The sequence below is a fragment of the Capricornis sumatraensis genome, chromosome 9 (genome assembly GCF_032405125.1).
Source record: "Capricornis sumatraensis isolate serow.1 chromosome 9, serow.2, whole genome shotgun sequence".
In the NCBI taxonomy this organism is placed as follows: Eukaryota; Metazoa; Chordata; class Mammalia; order Artiodactyla; family Bovidae; genus Capricornis; species Capricornis sumatraensis.
In genome coordinates, this window is record NC_091077.1 from 40,837,940 (window position 1) to 40,846,369 (window position 8,430).

An 8,430-nucleotide genomic window follows, 5' to 3' on the forward strand; every position below is an offset into this window, starting at 1 on the left:
TCTTTAGATATTCATATACACAGTGATTTATTTAAATTTTAAAAAGAAAAATTATTATTAATGAATAGATTTGGTTTGTGTTAGGCTCACATTCAGACACTCTCAGCATGCGTGCATGCTAAGTTGCTTCAGTTGTGTCCTACTGTCTAGGGACTGTAACCCTCCAGGCTCCTCTGTTCATGGGGATTCTCCAGGCAAGAATTCTGGAGTGGGTTGTCATGCCCTCCTCCAGCAGATTTTCCCCACCCAGGGATCAAACCTGTGTCTCTTATGTCTTCAACATTGAGAGGCGAGTTCTTTGGCACTACCTGGGAAACTCAGACACTATCAGACCAGGTTTAATTTATATTTTGTAGGCAAATTTAATGTTATCGAAGTATACTTTCTGTGGGTTTCCCTTGAGGCTCAGCTGATAAAGAATCCACCTGCAATGCAGAAGACCTGGGTTCGATCCTTGAGTTGGGAAGATCCCCTGGAGAAGGAATAGGCTACCCACTCCAGTATTTTGGCCTAGATAATTCCATGGACTGTATAGTTCATGAGATTGCAAAGAGTCAGACATGACTGAGCAACTTTCACTATACTTTCTGTGGAGAATACATATTAATGTTGATATTTAAATTATTATGATTTTGAAGTTATGAAAACATCTCCATATTTATTTTTTACTTATAGAAACACTTTGTCAGAGCAAATAAAATGACATTCATTCCTTTGGGCTTCCCTGATGGCTCAGGCAGTAAAAAATACTCCCACAATGCAGGAGACCTTTGTTCATTCCTTTACTCAACAGTTATTTGGATGAATGCTTGTATACAATATGTTTTCAAGTTTCTAGCATTTATTAAAATTTATATACCAAGGAATAATACACTGGTTCTAACTCCAAGGTAGTTTATACTGAGATTGTGCATAAAATTGTACACACTCGGATAATACAGGCAAAATAAGGTAAATGCCTAGGGAGGTGTGGGAAGCATGTCTTAGTTTCACTGAACTGTGAAATCCCAAACAGGTCCACAGTGGTTTAACAGAAGGCAAACTTTTTTTTTTTAGTTTCTCAGAGGGCTTGCTTTTGAAAAGGAGCAGAGAATGAATCTTCAAGAACTATGAAAACAGGAGATTTTTAAATAGTAGTTATAATAATCAAAGGACTTCCCCAGTGGCTCAGGGGAATCCACCTGCAATGCAGGAGCCATCAGAGATGTGGGTTTGATCCCTGGATCTGGAAGATCCCCTGGAGGAGGGCATGGCAATTCACTCCAGAATTCTTGCCTGGAGAACCCCATGGATAGAGGAGCCTGAGGGGCTTCAGTCTATAGCATCTCAAAGAGTTGGACTCGCCTGAATGTGCACACATAATAATCAAAATCTCTAATTAAAATATAATTTTAACATACTTTACCAATAACTGCTCACCAACTATCATGTAAGAATTTCTCATTGCTTACCTCTTTGGCTTTTTGCTCTAATCTGTTTTTGTTTGTTACATTTCCTCCAGAAAGACCACTGTAGACAGAGGAGATGGATGCCTACAATCAAACCACAGTGACTCATTTTATCCTCATAGGGCTTTCTGATCGCCCAGAGGTGCGCTACCCTCTCTTGGTGGTCTTTAGCATCATCTATCAGGTCACTGTGGGGGGAAATGGGGCCATTCTCTTGGCCATTGGAACTGAGAAAAAAACTGCATACACCCATGTATTACTTTTTGGCAAATTTGTCCCTCTTAGACATCTTCTGCCCATCAGTTACTGTCCCCAAGATGCTGGAGAACCTCTAGACTGAGAAGCACAGTATTTCCTTCACTGGATGTGCTTTGCAACTTTATTTTCTGGTGGCCCTTGTGGGGACTGAAGTCTTCCTTCTCTCTGTCATGGCTTATGACAGGTATGTGGCCATCTGTTTCCCTCTTCGTTACACCCTCATCATTACCAAGGTTCGCTGTGTTCAACTAACTGCTGGGACCTGGACAGCAGGATTTCTCAATTCCCTCCTTCATACAGTATCTATGTTCCACCTTTCTTTCTGCAAGTCCAACCAAGTTAACCAGTACTACTGTGACATCCCACCAGTGCTGGTCCTCTCATGCGCATCCACTTATGTGGCAGAAATGCTTATTTTAGTGAAAGGAGGTATCTTGGGGATCAGCTCCTTTTTGGTTACTTTTATCTCATACTTCTACATTGTATCTACCATCCTAAAGATTCAGTCCACAGGTGGGAAGCATAAAGCCTTTTCCACATGTGCTTCCCACCTTCTGGTGGTTTGTTTATTTGGTGGCACGACAGTATTTACCTATGTACACCCCTATTCCAGTCAACACTTCCCAGCAAGAGACAGACTCATCTCCATGTTATATGGAATTATTACTCTAATGTTAAACCCCATGATCTACAGCTTGAGAAATACAGAAGTGAAAAGAGCACTCAGAAGGGTCTTATGTCATAGAGTATATTCACCGCAAGTATAATATTAAAAGCAAATGACTCAAAGCTCAATTTATGATGATTTCATAGAAATAATTCATAGAATAATTTTCAATTAAGGTAAGTGTATATGGAATGCAAACTTGTCTACACATAGAAATTTTTATACACACATATGTATAACATTAGTTATGTCTAGCTATATATCACTATCTTCTTGAACTAGAAATGTTAATTTTATCATCCAAAAGTTGATATTTTCTGAAAGGAAGCAGAGAACTGTTAATAATTACACACATGTAACAGGTATAAACTGAACCTGTCTAAGTTAAGTTAGATCTATTATCATATTCATATCTGTATATCTGTTTTTTTATCTTTTTTGAATCTATATTTATGTATAAATGGTACCTATACTTTCCTTTATTTGATAGACTACAAATAAAGTATTCTTATGTTATGACATTTATCCTTAGTGTTTTCATTTCATTCTTCTTCCTCTTCAATTTTAGCTTCCACTTATTCTGTATTTCTCAGTTTCTCTGTATTTTCCCATGAGCCTTTCCATTCTCAGTTCTGCCTGTGCCTTCTAGGAGTGCACTTAGTTTCCTCTGTCTCTGATTTAGATATTTAATTCAGCTCACTGTATTATTCCCATCAGCATCAACATGGTCATTTACACAGACACAAACACACACATACAAGCACATCTATTAGCTACCTTGTATTTTATTATAAATTTTACTCTGCTACTTAGACTGAAATTCATGAAACTAGACTTTGCTTTGCCTTAAAGTCCAGTATTTTTGTTCCATTTGCCTAGAGAGCTATAGTTTCTGACTGAAGATAGCCCATCATTTTCAGTGCATTCCCTTTTCTTGTCACATGTACAGATAGGAGTATTTTCTTTATCTCCTACTGCTTTAAAGTCACAAGTATATGTATAATTTTCTTAATAATTTTCCCCATCCTGGAAAACCTGATAGCTTTCAAAATTTAGTCTCCAGTCTGGTGATCACAATTATTGTGTCACCAAATCTCTGTGTTTCTGATTCTCTTTTCACTCTGTCACATAAGTGCCTTCTAGCTTTCTCTTATCTGGACTCTATTAATCACTAAATGAGGAAAAGGTCAGTTTTCGTTCCAATCCCAAAGAAAGGCAATGCCAAACAATGCTCAAAAACCGCACAATTGCACTCATCTCACACCATAGTAAAGTAATGCTCAAAATTCTCTAAGCCAAGCTTCAGCAGTACATGAACGGTGAACTTCCAGATGTTCAAGCTGGTTTTAGAAAAGGCAGAGGAACCAGGGATCAAATTGCCAACATCTGCTGGATCATCAAAAAAGCGAGAGAGTTCCAGAAAAACATCTATTTCTGCTTGATTGACTATGCCAAAGCCATAAACTGTGGAAAATTCTGAAAGAAATGGGAACACCAGACCACTTGACCTGTCTCTTGAGAAACCTGTATGCAGATCAGGAAGCAACAGTTAAAACTGGACATGGAACAACAGACTGGTTCCAAATAGGAAAAGGAGTATGTCAAGACTGTATATTGTCACCCTGCTTATTTAACTTATGTGAAGAGTACATCATGAGAAATCCTGGGCTGGAAGAAGCACAAGCTGGAATCAAGATTGCCAGGAGAAATATCAATAATCTCAGGATCCTCTATGATCCACCTCCCAGAATACTGGAAATAAAAGCAAAAATAAACAAATGGGATCTAATTAAAATTAAAAGCTTCTGCACAACAAGAGAAAATATAAGCAAGGTGAAAAGACAGCCTTCTGAATGGGAGAAAATAATAGCAAATGAAGCAACTGACAAACAACTAATCTCAAAAATATACAAGCAACTTATGCAGCTCAATTCCAGAAAAATAAACGACCCAATCAAAAAATGGGCCAAAGAACTAAATAGACATTTCTCCAAAGAAGACATACGGATGGCTAACAAACACATGAAAAGATGCTCAACATCACTCATTATCAGAGAAATGCAAATCAAAACCACAATGAGGTACCACTTCACACCAGTCAGAATGTCTGCGATCCAAAAGTCAGCAAGCAATAAATGCTGGAGAGGGTGTGGAGAAAAGGGAACCCTCCTACACTGTTGGTGGGAATGCAAACTAGTACAGCCACTATGGAGAACAGTGTGGAGATTCCTTAAAAAATTGCCAATAGAACTACCTTATGACCCAGCAATCCCACTGCTGGGCATACACACCGAGGAAACCAGAATTGAAAGAGACACATGTACCCCAATGTTCATCCCAGCACTGTTTATAATAGCCAGGACATGGAAACAACCTAGATGTCCATCAGCAGATGAATGGATAAGAAAGCTGTGGTACATGTACACAATGGAGTATTACTCAGCTGTTAAAAAGAATTCATTTGAATCAGTTCTGATGAGATGGGTGAAACTGGAGCTGATTATACAGAGTGAAGTAAGCCAGAAAGAAAAACACCAATACAGTATACTAACACATATATATGGAATTTAGAAAGATAGCAATGACGACCCTGTATGCAAGACAGGAAAAAAGACACAGCGGTGTATAACGGACTTTTGGACTCAGAGGGAGAGGGAGAGGGTGGGATGATTTGGGAGAATGGCATTCTATCATGTATTCTATCATGTAAGAATTGAATCGCCAGTCTATGTCTGACGCAGGATACAGCATGCTTGGGGCTGGTACATGGGGATGACCCACAGAGATGTTATGGGGAGGGAGGTGGGAGGGGGGTTCATGTTTGGGAACACATGTAAGAATTAAAGATTTTAAAATTAAATAAAAAAAATAAAAAAATAAAATAAAATACTTTAGAAAATAATAATAATAAAAAAACTCAGATATACAGATGACACCACCCTTATGGCAGAAAGTGAAGAGGAACTAAAAAGCCTCTTGATGAAAGTGAAAGAGGAGAGTGAAAGAGTTGGCTTAAAGCTCAACATTCAGGAAAGTAAGATCATGGCATCTGATCCCATCACTTCATGGGAAATAGATGGGGAAACAGTGGAAAGAGTGTCATGCTTTATTTTGGGGGGCTCCAAATCACTGCAGATGGTGATTGCAGCCATGAAATTAAAAGATGCTTACTCCTTGGAAGGAAAGTTATGACCAACCTAGACAGCATATTCAAAAGCAGAGACATTACTTTGCCTACAAAGGTCCAACTAGTCAAGACTATGGTTTTTCCAGTGGTCATGTATGGATGTGAGAGTTGGATTGTGAGTGCTGAAGAATTGATGCTTTTGAACTGTGGTGTTGGAGAAGACTCTTGAGAGTCACTAGGGCTGCAAGGAGATCCACCCAGTCCATCCTAAAGGAGATAAGACCTGGGTGTTTATTGGAAGGACTGATGCTGAAGCTGAAACTCCAATACTTTGGCCACCTCAAGTGAAGAGTTGACTCATTGGAAAAGACCCTGATGCTGGGAGGGATTGGGGCAGGAGGAGGAGGGGACGACAGAGGATGAGGTGGCTGGATGGCATCAATGACTCGATGGACGTGAGTCTGAGTGAACTCCAGGAGTTGGTGATGGACAGGGAGGCCTGGCATGCTGCGATTCATGGGATCGCAAATAGTCGAACACGACTGAGCGACTGAACTGAACTGAACTGAGGTAATAACATCACTAATAAGGTAGTCTTACATAACTCAAAAGGCATGTATCACTTCCTCCTCTGAATTGCCATTGATTTGTTAGTCATTTTCAAAATTATGCGAAATATAGCATGATTATTTGTATTTATACCACAAGAAATAGTGTCTTTTAATTTCATGGCTGCAGTCACCATCTGCAGTGATTATGGAGCCCCCCCAAATAATATCTGACATTGTTTCCACTGTTTTCCCCATCTATTTGCCATGAAGTGATGGGACCAGATGTCATGATCTTACTTTCCTGAATGTTGAGCTTTAAGCCAACTTTTTCACTCTCCTCTTTCACTGTCATCAAGAGGCTTTTTAGTGCCTCTTCACTCTCTGCCATAAGGGTGGTGTCATCTGCATACTTGAGGTTATTTATATTTCTTCTGGCAATCTTGATTTCAGCTTGTCCTTCTTCCAGCCCAACATTTCTCATGATGTACTCTGAATATAAGTTAAATAATCAGGGTGACAATATACAGTCTTGACATACTCCTATTCCTATTTAGAACCAGTCTGTTGTTCCATGTCCAGTTCTAACTGTTGCTTCCTGATCTGCATACAGAGTTCTCAGGAGGCAGGTCAGGTGGTCTGGTATTCCCATCTCTTTCAGAATTTTCCACAGTTTATTGTGATACACACAAAGGCTTTGGCATAGTCAATCAAGAAGAAATAGATGTTTTTCTGGAACTCTCTTCCTTTTTACATGATCCAGCGGATGTTGGCAATTTGATCTATGGTTCCTTTGCCTTTTCTAAAACCAGCTTGAACATCTGGAAGTTCATGGTTCACGTGTTGCTAAAGCCTGGTTTGGAGAATTTTGAGCATTACTTTACTTGCATGTGAGATGAGGGCAATTGTGCAGTAGTTTGAGCATTCTTTGGCATTGCCTGTCTTTGGGACTGGAATAAAAACTGACCTTTTCCAGTCCTGTGGCCACTGCTGAGTTTTCCAAATTTGCTGGCATATTGAGTGCAGCACTTTCACAGCATCACCTTTCAGGATTTAAAATAGCTCAACTGGAATTCCATTACCTCCACTAGCTTTGTTCGTAGTGATGCTTTCTAAGGCCCACTTGACTTCACATTCCAGGATGTCTGGCTCTAGGTGAGTGATCTCCTGGGTCGTGAAGATCTTTTTTATACAGTTCTTCTGTGTATTCTTGCCACCTCTTCTTAATATCTTCTGCTTCTGTGAGGTCCAGACCATTTCTGCCCTTTATCGAGCCCATCTTTGCATGAAATGTTCTCTTGGTATCTCTAATTTTCTTGAACAGATCTCTAGTCTTTCCCATTCTGTTCTTTTTCTCTATTTCTTTCAATTGATTGCTGAGGAAGGCTTTCTTATCTCTCCTTGCTATTCTTTGGAAATTTTCATTCAGATGCCTATAGATTTCCTTTTCTCCTTTGCTTTTTGCTTCTCTTGTTTTCACAGCTATTTGTAAGGCCTTCTTGGACAGCCATTTTGCCTTTTTGCATTTCTTTTCCATGGAGATGGTTTGACCCGTCTCCTGTACAATGTCACAAACCTCATTCCATAGTTCATCAGGCACTCTATCACATCTAGTCCCTTAAATCTCTTTCTCACTTCCACTTTATAATTATAAGGGATTTGATTTAGGTCATACCTGAATGGTCTAGTGATTTTCCCTCTATTCTTCACTTTCTCTTCGGAAGAAAAATTATGACCAACCTAGGTAGCATATTAAAAAGCAGAGACATTACTTTGCCAACAAAGGTCCGTCTAGTCAAGGCTATGGTTTTTCCAGTGCTCATGTATGAACGTGAGAGTTGAACTGTGAAGAAAGCTGAATGCCGAAGAATTGATGCTTTTGAACTGTGGTGTTGGAGAAGATTCTTGAGAGTCCTTTGGGCTGCAAGGAGATCCAACCAGTCCCTCTTAAAGGAGATCAGTTCTGGGTGTTCATTGGAAGGACTGATCCTGAAGCTGAAACTCCAATACTTCGGCCACCTAATGCGAAGAGTTGACTCATTGAAAAAGACTCTGACACTGGGAGGGATTCGGGGCAAGAGGAGAAGGGGATGACAGAGGATAAGATGGTTGGATAGCATCACCAACTCGATGGACATGAGTTTGGGTAAACTCCAGGAGTTGGTGATGGAGTGATGGACAGGGAGGCCTGGCATACTGCAGTTCATGGGGTTGCAAAGAGTCAGACATGGCTGAGCGACTGAAGTGAACTGAACTGAACACATGAAATAGAGTAAAACACATTGAGATAACATTATTTGGAATTAATTACATTTCCTAAAATTCATCAATGACCTGATATACATCTTCCACAACACACAAGGCTGTTATTATTTGTGGTGG

General features: G+C 39.7%; 1 pseudogene; it reads left to right on the forward strand.

The window, feature by feature from the left end:
* The first annotated feature begins 1,524 nt into the window (after nucleotides 1–1,524).
* LOC138086632 (olfactory receptor 5V1-like) lies at nucleotides 1,525–2,473 on the forward strand (annotated as a pseudogene).
* Nucleotides 2,474–8,430: the final 5,957 nt, after the last annotated feature.